Source organism: Suricata suricatta, chromosome 1 (genome assembly GCF_006229205.1).
Source record: "Suricata suricatta isolate VVHF042 chromosome 1, meerkat_22Aug2017_6uvM2_HiC, whole genome shotgun sequence".
NCBI classification, from domain to species: Eukaryota; Metazoa; Chordata; class Mammalia; order Carnivora; family Herpestidae; genus Suricata; species Suricata suricatta.
Genome location: NC_043700.1, coordinates 124085244 through 124110680, shown reverse-complemented (window position 1 = coordinate 124110680; position 25437 = coordinate 124085244). Strand labels below are relative to the sequence as shown.

The following is a 25437-nucleotide window of genomic DNA, read 5'->3' as shown; positions in this document are numbered from 1 at the left end:
GAGTACTATATGGCAATGAGGAAGAATGAAATATGGCCATTTGTAGCAAAGAGGATGGACCTTGAGGGTGTCATGCTAAGCAAAATAAGTCAGGTAGAGACGTACAGATACCATATGTTTGCACTCATAGGTCTAACAGGAGAAACCTAACAGAGGACCATAGGGAGAGGAAGGGGGAAAGAGAACTGGGGAGAGTGAGGGACACAAATCATGAAAGACTATTGAATACTGAAAACGAACCATGGACTGAAGGTGAAGGGAGAGGGCAAGAAGGGGGTGATGGTCATGGTGAGGGGCACTTGTGGGGAGAAGCACTGGGTGTTATATGGAAACCAATTTGAAAAAAAACTATTTAAAAAGATTTTTAAAAAGTGAGCAAAGGACTCAAATAGACATTTTTTTCCACAGAAGACTTACAAATGGACAACAGGAATATGAAAAGGTATTTAATGTCATTAATCATTAGGAAATGGAAATCAAAACCACAATGAGATATCACCTCATGCTTGTTAGGATGGCCATCAATAAAAACAAACAAAATTGTAAGTGTTGGCAAAAATGTAGAGAAATTAAAACCCTTTTGCATTGTCATTGAGAATGTAAAATGGCTACTATGAAAAACAGTAGGAAGTTTCCTCCAAAAGATTAAGAAATAGAGCTACGGTCCATACAATCCAGAAATCCCACTTCTGGGTATTTGTCCAATGTTTATTGCAGCACTTTGACATAGTCAAGATGTGGGAGCAACCTAAGAGTCCATCAATAGATGAATGGATAAAGAAAGTGTATTATATGCACATAATGAAATATTACTCATTCTTAAAAAAAAGAAATCCTTTCATATGAGTCAACATAGATGAATCTTGAGGACATTAGGCTAAATGGAATCAGTCACAGAAGGACAAAAACTGCGTGATTCCATTTATATGAGATAGCTGAAGTAGTCAAACTCATAGAAACCAAAAGTACATGGTGGTTGCCAAGGACTGGAGTTTGAGAGGTGGGGAGTTGTTTCATGTGTATAAAATTTAAGTTGTGCAAGATGAAAAAGTTCTAGCGATCTGCTGTACAACACTGTGCTTAAAGTTAGCAATAACGTACTGTATACTTAAGTCTGTTAAAATGGTAGATCTCATGTTGTGTGGGTTTTTAAAACCACACATACACACAAACACACAAACCCCATTAGAATAAATAATTAAACCGAGGATGTATTCAGAAAACTGAAAGAATATTGTGTGTTGCTCTACAGTAATGGAAATGAATGGATTATTGCTACATGGCATTTACGAAGGTGAATGGATCACCTAAGCACAGCGTTTAGTGAATGAAACTAGACACAAAATTGCATATTGTACCATACCACTTGTGCAGTTAAATTAAACAAAACCAACCTATGCTGATTTAAGTCCTAATACTAGAGACCTTGAAGGGATAGGTAATGGCTGAGGGGCCAGAAAGGAGGTTTTCAGAGTGCTGGTGAGGTTCTGTTTCTTACTTTTTATCTGAGTGGTTATGCAGGTGTGTTTCACTATGAGAAAATTCATCAAGCTGTGAACTTATGAATTGTATATTTCATACACGCTATGCCTCATTATAAAGTGCACTTAGTAATAAAAATAGCCGTCATTTATTGAATATATTAGGTATCAGGCACTTAACATGTATTCGCTCATTTAACTTTCCCAACCATCTAGTGCTTCTTCTAACAGCTATCTTCCAGCTTTGTTTCATTAGTGAAGAAATTGGAACATTAAGCAGTTAGGTAACTTGCCAAGAGTCACACAGATTACAGAGTAAGTGGTAACTAGAATTTCAATGCAAGCAGTTGGGTTTTCCAGCTAGTTTCTTCATGACTGTGTAAAACGTAGTACATCCGAGGAGTGAACCAAGGGTTCTGTTTTCAGTGATTACATTCTTCTGGTCAGACAAATTCACAGACATCTTCTGGGGACAGCTGATGCTTAAGCAACCTTGAAGAGAGACTAGATTTTGTCCAGGAACCTAGGAGAAGAGATATTTCAGGAAAGACAAATAGCATGTGCTTAAAATGTGAGTTTTACATTAAAAATATTTTTTTACATTTATTTATTATTGAGACAGAAACAGAGCATGAGTGGGGAAGGGGCAGAGAGAGGGAGACACAGAATCAGAAGTAGGCTCCAGGCTCTGAGCTACATGTCAGCACAGAGCCCGATGTGGGGCTCAAACCCACAAACCATGAGAACATGACCTGAGCCCAAGTTGGAGCTTAACCAACTGAGCCACCCACGCACCCCGACATTTTAGAAATAACATCCTGTTGGCAGTCTGGAAGATATGTCTGAGCAGAGAACTCAGAGTCAGTATGACCATTTGGGAGGTGAGACACTAGTAATCATGAGGGTAGAAGAGGCTGGGACAAAGGATATTTCAAATTGCACATTTTTGGATATGACCCCCAAATACCTGTTTGGAAGGAGAAATGTTCCTCTCACCTCAGAATTATAAAGAAACATTTCTTCCTTCACATTTATTCAGTAGCTGTTTATTTGAGTACCTTCTCTGTGTGAGGCATTGTGTAGAACATTCTTACAGATGAGCCACCCTCAGACCTGCCTTCCTGCAGGTGAAATGGGACAGAAGTTCTGTAATGTTGATCAATAAGATACTACAAGAGGTTTAGGTTTAGGCACTGATTTTTAAAAAGAGAATTAGCTTTCAGATGGTGAAACCCAAGTAAACATGCAGACAATTTTATTGAAATTCCTTGAAAACACATATGACTAGCAGTACCTGGGTGGCTCAGTCGGTTGAGGGTCTGACTTTGGCTCAGGTCATGATCTCACAGTTTGTGGGTTCAAGCCCTGTGTCAGGCTCTGTGCAGACAGCTAGCTCAGAGCCTGGAATCTGTATTCAGATTCTGTATCTCTCTCTCTCTCTGACCCTCCCCTGCTCACGCTGTCTCTCGCTGTATCTCAAAAATAAATAAAAAACATTAAAAAATTTAAAAAACCACGCATGACTATTGTAATTACAAAAATAATTTAAATAATTTTAATAGTGATGGTAATCCATCTCATGGTCCTCTTAGAACAAAAAGGTTGGATGGCCTGGGAACATAAGGAAAACTATTGCATTTATACCTAGAAGGGTGAAACATGCAGTTTGGAAAGTCTGTATAGAAATGGGTCTAAGAATCTGTCTCAGCACTACCATTGAGTCAGTAGCTTGAGTTTATTCTTTAAGTAGAACAATTCCAGACTGCCAGTACTGATATTTCAACCTCCCCTCTCTGATGAAGGAATCAAGTTCAGGGGTGAAGGGGTGAAACAATGGGCATGAACATTTCCTTCTTTCCAGGTAGGCTGGGCTATCTCTTTGGGTATGTGCAGCCCCCCGGTAGATACAGTGAGGCTGGGAGCTTCTCTGGGCCCCAGCCCACCCCATTTTTCAGGCCGTTGGCTGTGGACAATAGATTTTCTCTGTTTGCACTAGTTCCTTTTTAAATTTTGTGGTGGGCAGCTTGGACCCTTGACCTGACTGACTATTAAGATATGCTGTTGCCCAGTCTGTACGCCAGGTAAGGATAACACGTCACAGTTTAGCCTGGCTGTGTGCCTATGATATCCAGGAAGCTCGCCAATTTCTCTTGAAGCCATATGCTCAGGCAATATTCTTTTAGATCATATTTCATGAGAGAGTGTGGAATTCTGCAGTGAACATGTTCAGTCCTTTTTATTTTTAGGGGGAGAGCAGAAAGCCAGTTTGAATTTCTTGCCACCACAGTTGCAGAATGAAATGGGTACAGTTTTAAAGGAAAGCAATCCATTATTGTGTGTGCAAAATATCTTTTTTGGGTTTCTGCTCAATTATAAAGATCAGAAAAGTCAGGTTAAGTATTGCCAGAGAAGGAGGAACTGGGGAGAGTCGGGGTGCTCATTATCGACTGTAGCTTTTTTTGTGTGTTGCTGAAAGAGAGATGCAAAAGCCAGAATCAAAGACCTGTAACCATGAGAGATAAGACTTGTAATGATTGAAGGAGGAGAAGCAAAGGCTTAATGGGCAATGAGGACTGTAATCACAGCTCTGAAGAGAATTAGGACAAGGATTGAAGTATGGAAGGCTTTCGGCAGGTTAGGAAACTGAGTCATTGAATAAATGTGGTGCTTTAATGCGATGCCCTGCCTAAAGCATTAGGTCAGGCTGAACCAAGCTACTGTTGAGCACAGACCCTTGATGTTCATATATTCTGTCTGTCTCTTTCTTTTAAACGGACATCAGAAAACTTTTCATCAGACATCCAGTTCTGGTCAACGGTCCAATTGTTTTCTGAATAGCATACCTCATCCAATCCTGCTATTTCCCTCTAATGATGAACTGGGTTTCTCGCCCTAAATAATCATTAACTTCTGTCTTTTTTACTCAAAATGATTACTGAATCTGAGTGATCTGTAGGCCCCTTGAATCTGAATCTCATCCGAGATAATTGTTAAAATACAAACTCCTGGTTCCTTTCAAAACCCCCCTGAATCAGTATTTCTTAGGAGTAGGTTCTAGGCATCTGTATTTTAAATAAGAACTCTTAGTGATTCTTAAGAATTCTAAACTAGTAGAGAACTCTAAGTGTCCTTTCTCAAACTTCTTTTCTTCTGTGTCTTGACCTGGTCTCCTTATGCCCCTAGGGCTAAAGATATTTTCTAGGCAAAAGATACAGCACCAACAGGAAAAACAAAACAACGAATATGATCTTCTTAAAAAATGTCACCCTATGTTACTTTTCTGCTTTAAAATGTTCAGTGGCTTCCCAATGAACTGGAAATATGGTACTTCAATGGCTGCATGCTGTTCCTTTCTGACCTCATCCCCTACTACTTTATCTCTACTGGCTTGTGCTAGCATATGATCCGATCCTTCAACCTGCCAAGATTATATCTGTCTAGGAGACTTTGTAGTTACTCTCTCTCTCACTCTCTGCATGCAGAACATTTCCCATATCTCTGCACCCCTGAGTTCATCTTACAGTCAGATCTTGGCTCTTAGACTACCTCCTCAAGAAGTTCTCTTGGCTTCCCTTTCACATATGTGCATGCTCCCCACCTGCCACTGTTTAGCACATCCACCTACTCCACTTAAAATTTACTTTCTGGCATTTATCACTATCTGAAATCACCCAATCAATTAATCAATTTTTCAGTTCTTCCTTGTGTTTACTCATCTGTATCCCTCCCCTCCATCCCAATTGAATGGAAGAAGAATATTTGTGTTATTCATTGCTGTATTTTCAGTGTCTAAAACTGTGCTTGGCACACAGTGAGTATTCAATAATTATTTAGTGGATGTTGAATTAAAATATCAAAAATGCAAGACATGAAGAATTTTAAAGCCCCTAGATCAAACCTTTAAATCCACAGTGTCCCTAATTTTTCTGATTTTACAATTGCTCCTTCTACCCAAGGAACTACCTCTAGCATTGTGATATTTGTCCTAAAGGTGTGTAAGAAGAACAAAGAAGGACAAAAACCTAGATTATATAATTTGTAATTCTTACACAAGTTGGACCTTACTCTTTAGTATGAAAGCTAAATGGCAAATCATTTCAGTTTGGTTATCCACATTTAAATTTAAAATACTTACCCTTGGGGCACCTGGTGGGTCAGTTGCTTAAGTGACCAACTCTTGATTTCAGTTCAGGTTGTGATCTCAAATTTTTGTGAGTTTGAGCCCTGCATCAGGCTCTGCGTGGATAGTACAGAACTTGCTTGGGATTCTCTCTCTCTCTCTCTCTCTCCCTCTCTCTCTCTCTCTCTCAAAATAAATATGAAACATTTAAATAAAGAAAATATTTACCTTTAATAAAGTAAATCAGCTAACAAGTATTTATTGTAAATTAGCTCAGGTGTAACCCTGGGCACTTGGAATACATCAGTAAGCAGAAGAGTGATTCCTGCCCCTATGGGGTTTACTCACATTCCTATCTGCTTTCTAGGTCATTTGGCTCAATCAGGAGAATCTTCAAGTTCTGGAGAGTTTGTTCTCCATTCTGCATTATCTTTTTTATTTGTAAAATAACAATGGTATGCTTAAAAGCCTCAACTCTTCTTACATATGCAAATAACTTGTCCTGAAACACACATTTCTAATCATTTCCAAAAATATCATACATTATAAGTTGAATATATATCAATATCATTTCCATCAGGAAGTCCTCTGTGTAATAATAAAGCTAAGAAACTACATTAATTCAGAGGGAAGAGCAGACAACAGAGATTATTCAAATAGAAAACCACAAACATCTCTTTCTGTAAAAAGCAATGCATATCACTTACTAGATCATTATTCTATTTTCTTTGATAATATCAATGTGCTTAACAGTAATGTAAGGAAAGAAATTACTTGAGCAAAACTCATACTTTTATTTATACTCAATAGAAAGGGATTTGTGTATATAAAATGATAATTTGAAATTTTGTTTTGATTCTATATAGTTCATAAATCTGAGGAATTAGTAAAAAAAAGCTTGAGATCATTCAAGATTAAAAATCCATTAAATAATTTTTATCAATATATCAAATACAGACAATACCAGTCATTTAAAACAAACCAAAGCACCCATCTTTTATACATCAAGAAGATTAGATAAAGCCATTATTATTTCTCCACTGAGAAGAAAGGACCACCCTCTTCTCGTCAACCTAGGTGTTCTCAAGAGAGCATAAATATTGTCTTCATTCCATTATAGAGAATCACAGGAAAATGTGAACAAGGCTAAGGCATAGAGCAGTGGGAAATATCAGTGCTGCTTTTTCCAGACACCAGTGGCTAGATGGTTTCTAAACCACCCAAAAGCTGAAAAAGGTGGACAGGATTGTCATCTTCTTGTAATTAGTCTGCAGCCTGACCTTTATTGTGGGGGAAGCCTGTGTAGATCATGCTGCATTTGGAAAAGTGCTGTTCTTCCTAAATATGGACCTCGACTGGACTCGCTAGAATGAATGTTTTTCTTTGGAAGAACTGTGTCTGATTAAGCTGATGCTCCTAGAAGTCCAGGGAAAACCTTGATTCCTCACTTTACACTCGAGTGGGCCAAAGCCCTTTGGCCTGTCTAGAAAGAACTTCCCCTTCTCAGCCCAGAGTTAGTCTGGACTAAATAATCACCATGCTGGGAAATGTGTTGTTGGGGGATATCTATTTTCCATGAATTGTCTGATGATAGAGCATATTATAAGCAAAACTAACATTGGGGTAGGGACTGAATTTCATCACCATGGATGGGAGACTTGCATGTTATCTGACATTATTTCTAATGCTGTGAAAACTTGAGGACAGTGGAACATAACTAGGTATTCTAAACACCAAATGTAAAAGGCCAACTTTTTTTGAAACCTATCTCTTGGGTATCCATTTACTAAGGAAAAAATAAGTTCACATATTTGTGAATAGAGTTTAAAATATTTTCCTTTTCTATATTCAAATTAGTACATTCCAGTATAGCATAACATTCTGATGGCACTGTGGACAACAAAGACGTGTGTCAGTACCTAAAAATGAGGCTCATCTCATGTTTACCTCTTTACTGATGTCCAGCCAGAAAATCCATATGGTAGCTCAGAATTCAAAGTAGCCCCATCAGTGAATGATCTGTGGCCCCAAAGAACTTAAACAGGTAACCAGAGCATATGATATGGATGAAAAGCTAGTTGGCAGAAAGACGATGGTACAGACTAAATGCAAGACAGACCACTTCTTTCTTCACTTAAAGTAGAAGAAGATAACAATGAAAGAGACTGATCATAGTTCGATGTAGAGAAAAAAAATCCCCTCAAAATAATATCTTTTAAATCTAATACGTTTTTTATCTTTTCCAAAATTTGTGACTTTCTAAAATTTAATATCTTATCATCATTTATACTTTTAGTCAAGACTAGCAGTAAGTATTCAATCACATTAAGAGTGTTGAGCTAGAAAAAAGATCAATATTGATGCTCTGTAACAAAAGAGACAAGTAAGGTAGTACTTACTGTCACTCTGAGTGAAGTATGGCTGTGGGATAGTCAATAAAAGAAAAGAATACCAAAATAACAATTGACAGGGTGTCTTAACTCAATAACATGTAGGTTTTTCAAAGGAATGTTTATTACTGATACAGTGAGCAAATTAGTAATATCATGCATGGCCAGTTCATTCATTCATATTAAATGTGAGGGTTTAAGTGATTTAATAACACACTGATACAATCTTGAATATATCTCACTCCTCCAAGGCAGCAGACATAATACAGAGGATATATGTTGAGGCAGGGGGTGGCGGGGTGCAGAGATGTGATTTGCAATTTGGGAGCTACAGAGGGCAGAAATTGAAAAAGCGAGTCCTAGAGCCAGGCTTCTGGGTTTGAATGCCAACTTCACCTAATCTCTTTAAGCTTAGTGTTCTTGTGCATGTTTTAAAATGGGAATAAAATTTGTACCTATTACAAGGATGCCTGGGTGGCTCAGTAGGTTAAGGGCCAGACACTTGATTTCGGCTCAGGTCATAATCTCAAGGCTCATGAGCTGGAGCCTCTCACCCATTGGGCTCTGTGATGACAGAGCAGAGAGGCTCTCAAGTGGGACCTGCTAGGGATTCTTCTCCCCCTCTCTCTGCCCCTCCTCTACTCACGCACGTGGGCTCTCTCTCTCTCTCTCTCTCTCTCTCTCTCTCTAAATAAGCCATACAAAATAAACTTACAAAAAATTTGTACCCAGTACAAAAGGTTATTGTGAGGAATAAATTAGATAATTTATGTACAGCACTTAGTATATTGTAAGTAAAGTTTAGCGCTTATTGATATTGCCATGGAAGACATTTTTTGCCCAGTTAACTAAATCCAAGGAAAGAAACGTTTGTCACAGGGCAAACCAAAATAAGCCTCAGTGCTTCATTAAAATTCTCCCACATGCTGTTCTCCCACTAATCTGCTAAGATTATATTTGCATGGGAAAAGACAAATGAAATCCTAAGAGTGTGTATTAGTTTGCTATATTAGGGCGGCCATAACAAAATACCACAGACTGGATGATTTAAACGGAAATTAATTTTCTCACAGTTCTGGAGGCTAGAATTCCAAGATCAAGGAGCCAGCGAAGTTGATTTCTTCTAAGGCCCCTCTCCTTGGCTTGTTGGTAATTTTCTTCTCATTGTGAGGTCTTTCCTGTACACATGCCTCCCTGGTGTCTCTTTGTCTCCCTTATAAAAACACTAGTAGTATTGGATTAGGACCCCACCCTAATGAACTCATGTAACTTGATCACCTCTTTAAAGACCTTATTTGCAATTAAGGCTACATTGTGAAGGACTGAGGTTTGAGACTTCAAAATATGAATGTTGGGGGACATGATTCAGTCCATGACACAAGTGTTTGCTTATTACAAATAATCAATGGATGCAATTTGTATTTTGAGCATTTCCTAATTTTTAATTAGAAAATAATTCAAGGTAATACATTTATATTTAAAAATATAGAAGCACATGGAGTAAAATGTTAAAGTTCCTTTTACTATTTGCCCTTTTATCCCTCTATCAGGACACCTCTGGTGGCGATAGTTTCCTATGTTTCTCTAGAGAATTTTTATAGATGTGTGTGTGTAATATAAGGTATATATGTGTGTCATTATGTTATGACTATACGATATAATTATATTACTTTAAAATTTATTTTTTAATTTTTTTTATTTTTGAGAGAGAGAGACAGGGACAGAATGTGAGCAGGGGGAGGAGAGAGAGAGAGACAGAGAATCCGCAGCAGGCTCCAGGCTCTGAGCTGTCAACACAGAACCTGACACAGGGCTCGAACCCACGAACTATGAGATCATGACCCGAGCTGAAGTCAGATGCTTAACCAACTGAGCCACCCAGGAACCCCTATCTTACTTTTATAATTGAATTCTGTTCTTTTTTTAAGTAAATAGAATTAACCTAAATAAATTTTTCCTTAAAAATTCTGTTTTTATATCCTCATTAACATATACTATCCAAATTTACTTTTATAAGAAATAAGTTTTGATTTTCACATTTAAGTCTTTAATCTTCATGGGAATGATTTTATCTTTGCAAGAACTGAGACAGGGATCCCATTCTCATATTGCTAGTTAGGAGTCCCAGCACCATTTATCACCTAGTCCATTTCTGCTGCACTGATGGTTACTGCTTTAGTTGTGTACTAGGTTTCCCTTAAGGCATCTACCCCCCCCCCACCCCCCCGTTTCTGGGCACTCCACTAGGTCCCACAGCCTTGTCTGTCTTTTGCTGACGGAGACCGCACTGAATCACTCTGGAGTATTACGTCTTGCTATCTGAGTAGGCAAATCCTCTTATTTTGTTTGCCTACCTAATTGTCTTGGCCCTTTACCTGTTTATACAAATTCTGGAATCAGTCTAACTTACTTTTTGACCAGAGTTGTTGGGGCCATTCAAGCTATAAACTAGAGCATTTTTGAAGAATAGGGTATTTTAGCATGTTTTTAAAAATTTCTCCCTATTCTTCTCTCCTCTGCCTCTCTATGTCTTCTGTGCTTCTGCACAGAGCACTTGGTCGATGGGTGTTGGAGTTCATAGATCTATACTTCATGCCTTATCCCCTCCTCTTCTCTCATACTTTTGATCATTTCGCTTTTATTTCTTCTTATTTGCATGACATTCTAAGGCAATATCTAGGATTGATTTTTCAGCTGCATTTCATTTTCTGTTCATCCTGCCTATTGATTGTTTTAGTAATTTCTTTTTCTTAGCTGCCTCATTCTTAATGGATGAGTTATCCTTTCGAATCTCTTAGAAGTTACTAGTTGTGCTTATTTTTAAATGCTCCTTGGTTGCTTGGGGGCATTTGTTTCTTTTGTTTATAGATTTTATTAGCTTTTCTTTATGTTGTTGATTTTCTTCAAATGGTTGCTTAAAATTCATTGTCTATTTTATCTATAGTTGATATTTAGATTGCTGCTGGCAACAGGAGAATATTTCAGTGTGCAAATGAAAGTTTATGTCGTTTTGGCAGCGAATAGAGACTCAAGATGATGTGAGCTCATTCCTGTGTATATGCATGTATGTGTGTGAGTGTGTGTGCAATTAGCAAAAACGTGGCCAGGTCGGCTCTCTTTTAGGGAATGTTTGTTGTGTATCATTTATGCGTAGAGGCTTTCTGTTCTTTCTGGCTGCAATAGGTCATCTGGAGCTCTGTCCTTCTCCATCTCTGGGCTCCCATTTTTGAAGGGTTTCACCTGTAGAAGGCAGTTGCTCAGAGTTTGCTTCTGGAAGCAGGAGACTGGTATAGCCAACAAGGCATAGCTCACTTTTTCTAGGCCCCATTCCCTCTGAACTTAGTACTACTTCATGATTCAGCTCTGTTGCATTTTTTCCATCAGTTTATTCTCATCAGAAATGCTTTTCTGTTCTGGTGTGCTGATGACACATTTCCTGGCTTGACAGGATTGCTGAGGATTTGTTTTTATGTTATTTCAATGGGATTTTTTGAAGTAAGAAAGATAAAGCCAGGCATCTTGAACCAGAAGTGTTGAGTCGAGAATTTAGAATGGAGCAGTACATCTTTTATATTGTGTTGTGTGCTATGATTAGAAGCAAATGAGATAATAAGTTCTCACACTGAAAAACCATGTCATATACTTGACTATATTTTCTGTAGGACTCAGAATAATAAGTATTTTTATGGTTGAATGATTAAAACCACTTTTTCTCAAAATAAGATTTATTCTTCTAAAGTCTAGATAAATGTTCCAAAAGTTTTCGTTTATTATTTAAAATTTACTTATAGTGTTACTTTTTTTGCACCATATTCCAGATATCACCTCTTTATTCCCAAGACTAAACTGAGACATTATTTTCAGGTTTTTAATTTTAATGCAGTAGTTTTGCTAGCTTCTTCTTTCTAACTTCGAATGCCCATGGGTTGGACCAATTGTTATGGACTGAATATGTACAGTCCAAATTCATATGATGAAGCCCTAATTCCCAACATGATGGTATTAGGATGTAGAGTCTTTGGGAGGTAATTAGCTGAGATAAATTCGTGAGTGTAGAGGACCCATAATGGGAGTAATGTCTTTATAAGAGGAGGAAAAGATAGCAGAACTTTCTCTTTCCACTATGAGCACACAGCAAGAAGGCAACTGCCTATTAGCCAAGGGAAGACTTGGAATAAAACCAACCTTTCTGGCGCCTTGACCTTGGACTTCCTAGCCTCCAGAGCTGTGAGAAATACATTTCTGTTTAAGCCACACAGTTTGTGGTATTTTGTTATGGCAACCTGAGCTGACTAAGACACTAATAACACGAAGAGTTTCTGGACTAGGATGCCCAGAGCGGCACCTCAAGTACAAGGCTTTGAATGGAGATGTGGGCATGATGAATTCCATTCCCGGCCTGTCGTCAGCACATTCTCTTGTTTTGTGCTCCTATAGAACAACACAGATGCCCTGATTCTAGAATTTCTCATTTCTCTTGTATTTAGACTTGTGAATACCTCAAGGGTGATTATAATTTCATTCTTAAAACTTGTAAGAAGAACAATGTCTGAGAAATAAGTTGTTCAATATTGTTCTCTAAATGAATGAAGTATATTTCTCTGCTACATCAAGTATAAATGGTTCACAGGTGTTTTTTTTTTAAATCATTCTCCATCCAAACAAAATTTAACCAGATCTAATAGCTTAGTATTCACATAAAAAGCATCTCTACTATTGAAAACTAAAGGTCTTGCTTCTGAGCTTGGGATTAGCAAATTAACTTGACCTAATCACATTATTGAATTGCATATTCAGAACAAAGATCTGCCTCTGAGAATATTTTAACATTACTTTAGATTTTGTATGCTGAGCTTTGAGAAAATACATAGGTTCTTTATTGCACTTTGAATCAAAATAATAACAAGCAATTACAATTTATGGTTGTGGGGGATGGCAAACCAAGAGAGTCTCTATTATATTTTCTTTCTAGGTATAAATCATTATAATTGCTTTTGAAATAAACACAAATATGACTCAGCAGTCTTATCAGTCATCATTCCAACCCCAAAGATTTACTGTGTGGCCCTATGAGAATCACAAGTAGTTAAGGAACTCACTTAGGAAATGACGACAACAAAATAACCTTTTGTGTCCTGGTCACCTGGGTCTTGCTGTGGTTCTTACTAGTAAGCTCTGGTGACTGCTACAGCCCACACTGCTGTTGGATAATGAGGGGATCTCACTTAGGTTCAGCATTGTTTCTATGCGATAAATCATTTTGAATTACTAAGGCTTAACTTTGTTTGAAATGCACTAATCAAATAATGGATGTCTTTGCTTTGCTGTCTCGGCTAGGAGTGACATCACACTTACTTCACAGTGGTTATTAAAAGCAGCATTGAGGGGGTGTCTCTATTAGGGAAATGATTCTCTACTGATAGCACCTCAAAATATCACAATCTGTAAATAACCAGGAGGACTTTTGTTTGAAGTGAAAAGATTTTCAGGATATGATTCATGAATTAACATTGTTGTAAGTGTAGATTTTATGGATGGCTTTTACATATTTTATTTCTATCACCAATCAATAAGGCACTGTGTCCTTTTGTGTACCATATGATTGTTTATACGTTCACTTGCAAGCACATTTCTGTGAAGAGGATTTGAGTCCCTTCTCAACCGAATGGGAACTGAAACATGTAGAGAAAACTCAGCAATGATTTGTGTTTACAATGTAATGGAGCAAAACGTGCTACCCCAAAATGTGTCTCTTTGGCTTATGAATTATTTCAGACTGATTATTTTTAAGCAACAGAAGGCTCAGGAAGTCTTTCTTTATGCCTTGCTGCTGACTGCCTAAAAGAATTTAGATAGAAAATTGCTCCAGGAAGGGAGCTATCACAAAGATAACTATTGTGTAATATGAACTAGGTATGGTAGACACGGAGGGACCTAGCAAAGCCTGTTTGATCACAGTGCTCTAGGTCCTATGGTTTCTGAATGGCCTAGCAAACATTTATTTACTAAACATTTACTCGTTTTCATCTTTCTGTGAATTGCTCCCCTTGCCTTTGAAGTCCTAGACCCCAACCCTCTTCCTCTTAGTTCAGGATGACATATAAACTTGTCTTTGGAATCTCTTCTGTGTATGTAGGTTTGTCATATGTACATAATTAAATTTGATTTTCTCCTGTTAATCTGTCTCATGACAATTTAATTCTTAGATCAGCCAGAAGAATCATGAAGGGTAGAGAAAATATTTTTCTTCTAAACAATAACTAGTCTTAAATGTCAAAACTTCCGAGTAACATTATACCTATTTCCATAGTCGACTCTCCAGCAAGCACTGCATGTTTACATAAGCTGTACTCCATCCAAGAATTAAAATGTGAACATAGACTAAACACGTACCCTAAATCAGATTTCTATAAGGCCTTATTTACTCCGTTTCAATATAATTTGGACATTCATCATTTTATTTTGTTATTTTGGTTTGCATTTGCATGAGAAGGAATTTCATCATTTCTCAGAACATCATGATTTTATTTTTTTGCCAAGTGACAGGTTTACTTTCAAGATCCTCCAGATATGCTCTCTTAAAATTGGTAAGTTAATTTTTTTGCCGTTTTTTCTTGAAACTTATCATTTTGGTGAGTCCTTGAAATTGGCAAGTCAGTAAACCAAGCTCTCTTCTCTCCAAGCAAAGAATCCTTGCAATGTCTAGTAGATCTTCAGACACAGATTCTGATTCCAGCCCCCCTTAATACTTGCTAAGCCATGTTTGTAAGTCATTAAACTACAGTGTAGCTTTATTTATTAAATGGATTACTTCCTGACCTCAATGTGTTCTCTCTAAAATAAACCTGAAGTACTTTGTGCTTTGTAAGTACCTCATAACATGCTTAGCAATAAAACAGCACAGTGCAAAAGAACTCCATTAAAATTGTATTACTAGAGGCAAATAATCAAATTTTTATAAGTGTAGGAGTAGAATAGTACTAAAAAATGGTCCTGACATGTACTAAACTCAAATGGTTTAAAAACAGATGTGATTAAAAAAAACAAAACAAATAAAAAACAAACAACAACAACAACAACAAAAAACCTCACCAGGATTCCATTTGTACTGTTTAATAAAATAACCCAGGTACAGTCAGAGACTTTACTTACAGATCACTCTCATGGGATAAGTAAATCCTCTCTTCATTACTCTTAACAAGAGATTATTTAAAAATGTTTAATGCTCATTTATTTTTGAGAGAGAGAGCGCACGCGCACGTGAGCAGGGAAGGGGCAGAGAGAGACACACACACAAATCAAAAGCAGGCTCCAGGCTGTCAGCACAGAGCCCAGTGCGGGGCTCGAACTCACAAGCTGTGAGATCATGACTTGAGTCAAAGTCAGATGCCTAGCCGACTGAGCCACTCAGGTGCCCCCAATAAGAGATTATTTAGCTTCAAATGATATACCTCTAATAATACACACACTTCACTAATTACATTTAGCTACTTGAAAATTCTTTTAAAGTTTGCTTCCTAATAAATGCTACTCATGAATACCTATTTTGTACACTGAGGAAACTGGAAAACAAAACAAAAACCTGTTGGCTCACCACCCTCTCAGGAGCTTCCCAGGTGTAATCTGAAACTGGTATGCAGAAGGCAGAGAGAAACCAAAGAGGCACGCCACTCTAGGTTCATAGACTGCAGGTTTAATGAGCAGAAGAACTTACATACGGAGGCTTGTCTGGGCAGCAACAAGTTGGATAGATCCCCATGCCTGTCTACGAAATCTTAAAAGTTATTAAAAGGAGACCTTAATTGGATTTAGTCCCATATACCATCCAGGTGTTCTCAACACTACATCACTGTCTCAAGATTCTGTTTTTAGAGCAGCCTCTGGGAGCAGGAAAGGTAAGCAGAACCCATATTTCAAGGACAGAAGACGGGGTAAGGAACTTCTGAGTGCCCAGCTCCAGCTGACAGGTGAATTGGTGGTCACATCTTCCCCAACACAAACCAATCAAAACCAAACCCAACTCAAGCCAACCAAAACAAAACAAAGCGACTACATCTTCTATATTAATGGCCTTGAATATTTGGAGATAGTTATCATGGTCCCAAATGTCTTATTTGTCAAAAGATTTTTCTTTCCTTTGTGACATCCCATGGCATCATTCTGTGTTAGCACTAACTGCTAACTAGATCTATTTGTGCATGTCCTTCTGAAAGTCCGGTGTCAGATTAACTCAGATTCCAGGAATGGTTGGAGCAGTCTAGATCAGAGCCAATATCTTCCAGTTTCCATCATACTGTGAACTAATAGGACTCCACCTGCCAAGACATAGGACAAAAGTGCTTTTTTTCTTTTCTATCTCTCAAACACCCCAAAGGGTAGATGTCTTCATTTATTTATTCATTTATTCAAGAAATACCTTTCGAGCACATACTGATTTTTGAACATTTTCTTGTGTATTGGAGATCAATAACAGACAGGACAGAGGTGACATTTGCTTTATGAAATTTATAGTTTAGAAGAAGAGAGAGAAAAAATGTTACAATCTGTGTCTCGCTAAGTAAAAAGTTTGGGACTACAATAGATAGCAATGTGGTAAAGGAAGGAGAATAAATTAAATTAGGTGGTCCAAGAGATTCACTCTCTGGAAATGAGAAGTAAGAAGTCATTAACCAAGGACTTAAAGGTGCCCCCTGTTGCTTTTCAGCCCCAATGCCCCATGTAGCTGTAGTTTTGCATCTGTTCAGACTAGCTGCGCACCTCCTCTGGACCACACTGGAAGAGCCGCTGCTGCCTTGCTCCGGTGATCTGCTCAAGTGATTTGTCTGTGCTACCCATGCTCAGAGGGGCTTCCTATCCTGAAGGAAAGGATTTTCTTTATATCCTATATTAGTTGTCTAGGGTTGCCATAACAAATTACCATGCGCTCAGATGGCTTAAAACAACGGAAATTGTCTCATACTTCTGGAAGCTAGAAGTTAAAAATCAAAGTGTCAGTAGGGTTATGCTCCTTCTGAAAGCTCTAGTGGTTGCTAGAAATCCTTGACCTTAATTTAGATGCATCCATCCTATCTCTACCTCTTTAGTCACATGGTGTTCTTTCTGAGCCTGTGTCCAAATTGTTTTCTTCTTAAAAAAATACTGGTCTTAAAAAAAAAAAAAAAAACTGGTCTTGAAAAGACACCTAATCCAATTTGATCTCAACTTGATTATATTTTCAAAGACTCAGTTTCCAAATAAGGCCACAATCATAGGTATGGTGGGTTAGGACTTAAATATATCTTTGAGGGGGACACAATTCAACCCACAGTACACACCAGTGTTCCCAGATGCATTGAGTCTGCTTTTGTAGAGTTTCTTGCTGACCCTTTATGGGTCTCCTTTGTTCCACTAACTTCTCTTTCACAAACAGAGAAAATTTTCCCCTCATGTCTAGGTCTTTTAGAAGAACCCCTTACCAAGACAGACAAAGAAACAAACAAACAAGCAAACAGAATCCTTTTTTGGACTACCAGTGATATAATAATTTCTTTAAATTTTTTAAATTTATTATTTTTTTTTTGAGAGAGAGAGAGAGAGAACACAAGGAGGGGAGAGGGACAAATGGAGAGAGAGAGATAATCTTAAGCAGTCTCCATGACCAATGTAAAGTATGATGTGGGGCTTGATACCACAACCCTGGGATCATGACCTGAGCTGAAATCAAGAGTTGAATGCTTAACCAACTGAGTCACCCAGGCACCCCTCTTTAATTTATTTAAACCATAATTATTTTCTTGCCAACAAGTAAACTGGCCCAGTGACGAGAGGTAAGGAGTGATGAAGGTAAGCCTCCTAAGCTCCCAAATCATCTTTTCCTCCTGATTACAATGTTACATTTTCATTATACTTTTAGTGATTTCTCATTTAGTAACTCTTGCACTTCTTTTGCACTGATCTCTTTCACCCTGAATTCATAGACCAGATACACTGTTCTGTGTCTATTCTTTAGTAGTGGAAGGGGTTGAATATTTATGGCACACAGATCTCCTGAATCCCATGCGAATTTTGAATTCCTTAGAAATTCAGGAGGTTTATTTTGCAAGAGAAGTTAGTGGATATCTGAGGAGAGTGTTATCAGTTGTGGCCCAGTAAAAGTACTTTGCTGTATCGACACCACCAAGAGTGTCTCCTCTCTCCACAAGGATGAAGATATGAGAGTGATCCGAAAGACGGGACACATCATGACTGCACCGGGGCCGTCTGTCCTCCCTGCTGGACTTGGTAATAGAGTGGAGAACTTAGCTGGTAAGTCTGAACAACTTTCAAAAGGATGTATGCAAAGAGAAATGGCAGGGTGAAACATTGAGTTAGGGGCCCAACTAGATATTGAACTAAGTGAGGAAGAAGAAAAACTAGGTTTTGCATTAAAAATCACATTTTGGCACCCTTTATTATACTGATGTATATGTTTATGATCATGCGCGTAAGTCTCTGTGTGTGTGTATGTGTGTGTGGAATTTGTGGTATAGGCAAGTTTTCTGATAGAAAGATAAATTGCAGAGTAGAACAGCAATAAATCAAGAAGTTCAGCTCTAGCCCTGTTTATATTTTTGCTTACTAAGAAATTTCCCATTACTACTTTATATCATCAGCTATAAGATGCACATTTTAGATGTTTTTTAGCATCTCTAAAATCAGGGTGTGTTACAAATAATAATATCTTACAACTGTGATTTTTCAGCCAGATAGCAGTTAGGACAAGGTTGTCGTTGCCTTTAAATAGAAGAATATGGAAATAGCTTTACATATTGTCATGGCCACTTTATCTGAGTTATGTGCATTATTGGTATCACATATTGCTTTCAATTTTTGTTTAACATCTTTTCAAAAATAGCACAATATGCTTTAGCTTTATAATGAAAATTTATTGCATCTGAAGAAAAGTAAAGCCAACTAAAAATTATGTCTAAATACTTCTGAAAGGATCTTTTCAACATGTGTGAAACAAAATTTTTATATGGTAAAAAACCCACATGTCATAGTTTGCTTGGAACATTTTTTGTTAGTAGTATACCTAACATAATGGCACATCTTCAATAAATGACATGTTAGAGTCGAGGAAATGCAGTAATTTATTCCCTCAAGTACAGTAAAACATGAGCTATTCAAAACCCAGTCTTCCATAACTTCCTGACTTTCAGACTAATTATACAGTTATGTCTATATAACTAGGGGGAAAAAATCTCTTCTGAAACAACTAAACAGCAACAGAGGATGGAGAGAAAAGTGACTCTATTTGAGAAAAATCTAAAGATAACTTTATGAATCCCGTCATGAATAACCTGGCCCAAACCACCATCATCTCCCTCTGGAACTATTGCAACAGCCTCCTTCCTCCATGGCCTCCCTGAAAATCCCCCAGGGGCTTCCCATTGCCTTTAGAAGAAAAGCTAAATTCTTTAGGAGTGCCTGCACAGCTCCAACTTTTTGAACTCTACTGGCCTTGCCACTTTGCCTTCCTGCTACTCTGACTTGTCGGGCATTGTCCCATCTTATTGCCTGCAGAGGGCTCTTCTCACATCCTGCAATACCCTTCTTCCAATTCTTCTTGTCATTCACCTCAAAAATCACCATTTCTGGGAGACCTTTCTTATCCAGCCAATATAAAATAGCCCTTTAGTTGTTAATGTATCACAATTATTTTGTGTATAGCATGTAACACTCTCTGAAGTGATCTCACTTGGTCATTTCTTAGTCATCTGTCTTTCTCTAACATACAACCGCAGCAGAGGTGGGGGCAGTAGGAGCTTGTCTGTTTGATCCCTGCTATCTCTAAATACTATCACTTTGCTATTTGTTGAATGAATGAATAGATAAACTGTAATAGGACAGTCCTGTATGAAAGAAAAATTGTTTTAATGGGCTGGGGACATCTCTAGAAACCTGTTTACATAAAAATATAAATATACATAAATATAAATATATAAAAGTCTGTCTATGTAAGAACTGAAAACCATTTCAGGAGAAATTAAAGGTTAAGAAATAGAAAATGAAGAACATAAAGAGATAGAAGAAGCAAAGAGTGACAGAAGTCAGCCATGATGGTAGTGACTTAGGCACACATTAGAACTGGCTGTTGATGATGTGTAACCAATGCAGATCGTGGAGAGGAGAGACAGACGGCAGAGCAGCTTGGGAGTGTTGAGATGGGGAGAGCGCACCTGTTCTACCGCAAAGCCCTGTGGGAGTTAATGTGTTCCACTCCAGACTGCCAAACAGCTGAGCGCAGGGGTCTCTGGAGGGGAGGGGCATTCACTATGGAAAGCAATGTGGTATTAATAAAGTTTTATATTTCTAAATACTCCTACCAAAGGCAAATGCTTATGAGGATTAGGGCAAATGATGTGAATGGGAGAAGCAAGCTGGGGGAGGAAAGCTCATGTCTCACTTAAAAAACCCAGCTGCTGCTCACCTCTGGCCATTGCTGCTCCATGGGAATGTGGGTCCAGAATTATGAGATCTTCTGACTTTCCCGGCAGCCCAGAGGTCTGGATTTTTTACATGAAATTTCCTTACCTTTCAATGTTGGCAACAAAATAATGTACAAAAACACATAATGGACCAAACAAAATCAGATATGTAGTCCAAATCTAACTCAGAGATAAGCAGTTGGCTACCTTTAGTTGATGTTATTTTCTCAATATTGCCATTTTGAAATATCCAAGAATCTTATAAAATAGATAAGGGGAAATTAAAAATTTTTGATTATAGAATGAGTATATTCTTCTTTTAAAATAGTTTGAAATTAGGGGTGCTTGGGTGGCTCACTCGGTTAAATGTTTGACTTCAACTCAGGCCATGATCTCACGGCTTGTAGGTTAGAGCCCCATGTTGGGCTCTGTGCTGACAGCTCAAAACCTGGCGCCTGCTATGGATTCTGTGTCTCCGTTTCTCTCTGCCCCTCCCTTGCCTACTACAATCTGTCTCTCTCTGTCCTTCAAAAATAAATAAACATTAAAACAATTTTTAAATAGTTTGGAAGTACAGAAAAGCATAAAAATTTGGAAACAAAGTCTGCTATATTCCTACACTAGATAATAATAGATTTTTTCTATTGTTAAGATGAATGATCATTGATAAAATGCACATAGATATTCATATATAAACATGCATGCCTACACATATATAGACATCTAAGTAGCTTTACATCCTACTGTCTCACTTAACATTGATTATAATATTAAGGCATCTCCTGCTTATTTAAACTTCTTATAAATATTATTTTATTATTATTATTATTATTTTTAATGTTTTTAAAATTTATTTTTGATACAGAGAGAGACAGAGCATGAGAGGGGGAGGGGCAGAGAGAGAAGGAGACACAGAACCGGAAGCAGGCTCCAGGCTCTGAGCTCGCCTTTAGCACAGAGCCTGATGCGGGGCTCGAACCCACAAACATGAGATCTGATCTGAGCCGAAGTCGGAGGCTTAAATGACTGAGCCACCCAGGCGCCCCTCTTATAAATACTATTTTAAAGGCTGTGCAGTACTCCATTGTAACTATAAATGATTATTTACTTAAAGTTTTCTTTATTTTGAATGTTAACGTTGCTTCCATTTTTTAAATGATGAATAACTTAATAGTGAGCATCTTTACGGTAAATGTTGGCTTGTATTTCAAATTATGTTATTGGATGTGATTGTCAGAAGTAGAATTATTAAGTGAAATGCTGATTTATTTTAAAAATTTGGCACAAAATCCATTTCCAGGAACTGTTTTGAGAATGCATAGCATACTCCTTTCGACTTCTTTCCATAAAGAAACACAATTTCTACTAGGTGTAAGTTTATTTTATATTTTTAATGTTTACTTATTTTTGAGAGAGAGAGTGCAGGCCTGGGAGGGACAGAGAGAGAGAATGAGGGACAGAAGATTTGAAGTAGGCTCTGTGCTGACAGCACAGAGCCCAGTGTGGGGTTGAACTCATGAACTGTGAGATCATGACCTGAGCCATAATCAGACGCTCAACCTACTGAGCCACATAGGTGCCCCAGTTTATTTAATTACTAGTAAGAGTAATTAATATTTTATGCAACAGTTGGCTAGCTACTACATGTATTTTTAAAAATTTATTATTATTAGTATTATTATTATATTTTAGTTATCTCATTTCCTACTTTGGTCATTCTTTGAAATTTGAGGGTCTACTAAATATATTAATCTTATTTTTCTTATATAGGAAATGGACTATTTTTCTGTTCGTGTTTTATTTCTGGTAGGTTGGGGTGACAGAAGTAATTAGTGGCCTGATGACTTTGGTGAAAACAGGGCTGCTCAGGGGCAGCCCTAGGGAGTGACACTCTGGGGAGTCTGAATGGTTTCCTAGTGTGGCAATTATACTGAGTGTTCCTAATCCAAGGAACATTGTGGATTAGGGGGATCCAAGTGGTGTTGGATAGTGGTTGAAGCATGGTAAATTAGAGCATTACACAAACTTGAATATGATCAGCAAGCTAGGGACTGAGGAAAGCAACTGAGAAAGACAATGTGGCTTGATGGAGACACTATGGGAATTTCTTCATTATATTCAATGTTGCAAATAGGTAGGCTGAGGCCAGATTGATTTTTGTGCCTTTGTAGGTAGACATTTTTTCTCCTTTGGTGGTTGTTGCCTTTTTTCTTTATCCTTGCAATTATAATTGCCATAATATTTTTACTTTTAAAAGTGCTTTTTCATGAAACACAATGAAATCCTTCATTGTAACTTCTCACACTTTTGTTTGATTTGCAAAATTTCTCTCTAATTATTATTGTTACATTTCCCTTTGTTCATATTTGTTCTTCAGTAACACCCAGAATTTGTAGGTTGGCTCCCCAACTCTACTTTTCCCTTTTATCATCTTGCTTCCTTTATTAAGTTGGTTCTTAGCATTGTTTACTCAGTTATTCACATTTAATTTTTTATGGGTTTTTTTTTAACTTTTTAAAAGTGTATTTATTTATTTTGATAGAGAGAGAGAGAGAGAGAGAGAGAGCGAGCACATGCATGCACAAGTGGGAGAGGGGCGGAGAGGGAGGGAGAGAGAATTCCTAGCAGGCTCCTCACTCTCAGCACAGAGCCTGACTTAGGTCTCGAACTCATGAACTGTGAGATTGTGACCTGAGTCAAACTCAAGAGTAAAATACTTAACCAACTGAGCCACCCTGGTGCACCAACATTTAACATTGTTTCCTGATTGCCACCAGAACAGATTTAAAATTTACCACTGTATTTGGGGGTTTAAAAAATTATTTTCTCATTTTAATTTGGTTTCTTTTCTCCATTGTCTTCGTTTTAAGTCTTTTTCTCACTATGGATTCCTTCTTCCTTCCATAAGCTGTCCTGCCTTCTCATATGGCCCTGAATACGTCAAACATATGCTATCTGAAAGCTGTGTATCTCATCGTACCTTCTGTCCTGTTGGTGTGTGTAATTGTGTGTAATTGTGTCAAGGAGAAGAAAATACTGGTGTTGAAGACAGGGCATGTGGACTTTTCACCATGAGGCCACATTTTTGCCCATGGGAAACATGATTTTCTCTCTTTTCCACTCCTTCATTTCTAGTGTTTAGTAGAACCTTGCCAGTTTCTGTGTCAGTTCACGTTCTTTGGGAAGCAGATGTCAAGTTGGAGGTAGGAATACAAAGATTTATTGGAGATAATGCTTCTGCATGGCTAAGAGGAGAGGGGGCAGAAGTGATTGCTTCGGAAGGCAAGCTAGGTCTGAATGCTGTGAGAGGACAGGATTGGGTAGAAAGAGGTTCTGATGGAGGTGCTAGTCCAAGGGTGTCTTGGCCAGCCTAGCAGAGGTTGCTGTTAGAGGACTTCCACATTGGGTAGTGATTGCCAAGCCTAGGTGCCCCCAATGTACAAGTCATTGGCTGGCAGTCATCTGGGGAGAGGGTGGACTCTACAGTGGACCCTAAACACATGGGAGCAGGAGAGAAGCTTGCAGCAGGCTCTCTTGAAGGAAGATCCAAGGAAATACCACCATGGCTACTGCAGAGGGAGAACAAAAAATCAATACTTTTTACTTAGACATTCCTGTTTTTTAGCCCAAGCTATCAGTCATAGTTACTAAAGATAGTTTTCTAAGTCTCCTCTGGAGGTGCCATTTTTCCCCCCAGAAAAAGCAGCAAGAGTAAGTCTGATAGGTGTCAGCAGGCTCTATCATGTTGATAATCCATCATCTTACCTGAGCACTACACATTCTTGCATAAGCATGTCTGCCTCATTGTGCTGTCCTTTCGCTTGACCTGGGTTACCTGTTTCAGATAATCTTTGAACCTTTTCTACTCTTGTTTTTATATAACCTGCCTGCTCCTGTTTTAATTTCTTCTTCTTCCAGGGCCTGTGTAAACCTGAAGCAGAGAGTTGATTGTTGATTATGACTTCCTTTTGTATTGTCTTCCTCTGAGAAGTTTAACAATTTTGAATCACGTCAGCTTACTCCCAGTTTAATGACTTCCAGTGACATTCCACTGTATTTAAAATAACCCATTAACTTCTTACCATGATCTACAAGATCCTATGTGATCTGCTGCTGCCAACCTTCTGGCCTCAGCACCTTGACTAATCACTCTTGTTCACCATATTTTAAACACATCGACTTTCTTACAGTCTCTTGAATACCTGAAACTCTACCTGGTCTCAGATTCTTCCCTCTGCTTATAACACTCTTCCTCCAGAGTTTTGCATCATAAGACTTCTGCTTAAGTACTGATATTTCAGAAAACTCTGTTGACTGCCCTGTTTAGAATAATCTACCACAGTCGATTGCTGGTCCTTTACCATGCCTTGCCCCACTCCCAGACGATGCTACCATACATTTGTTTTGCTGTACATCTTACTGCTACTTTGTGTCACCATTTCTTAGGCTTTGGCACAGACATTCAACATATTCACACACTAATTAGATCAGATGAGACCCAACTCCTGCTACAGTGCAGCGGGAGACCTCAAGTTTCTAGGGAATGCAAGATAATATCAGCTAGTCTCACTGCACCCAAGCTTTCCCCATCTGACAAATCTTTACCCTGATTTTTCATTGTCTAAAATTATATTATTTATATGTTGTCTTATTTAATATTTATCTTTCCCAACTAGACATAAAGTTCCAGGATGTCAAGACCTTTATTAGATATAAAAATTACTGCATACCTCACCCTAGAACAGTGCCTGGCACATTGTAAGCATTTAAAAAAATATGTGTTCAGTCAATGAGTGAGTGAATAAATGAATGGAAGCTTTTCTGTGAAAGATCTATATTTTATATTCACATTATAGCTTCTCCCATCTTAACTATGTGCATGATGACTGTGTTAGAGTTTTCCAGAGAAATAGGACCAATAGGATATATATAGACACATAGGTATAAGAGATATATTGTAAGAATTGACTTACATGATTATGGAAGTTAAGTCCCAC

The 25437-nt window shown here is 38.0% G+C and overlaps 1 long non-coding RNA gene across 3 annotated transcripts in view; it reads right to left on the bottom strand.

The window, feature by feature from the left end:
* Nucleotides 1–23600: 23600 nt before the first annotated feature.
* Nucleotides 23601–25437, bottom strand: part of LOC115279557 — a 44533-nt gene continuing 42696 nt past the window's right edge. For all 3 annotated transcript variants that reach the window (XR_003903536.1, XR_003903565.1, XR_003903546.1), the window contains one exon: nt 23601–24009. This is a non-coding gene — a long non-coding RNA (uncharacterized LOC115279557). The remainder of the gene's footprint in view (nt 24010–25437) is intronic.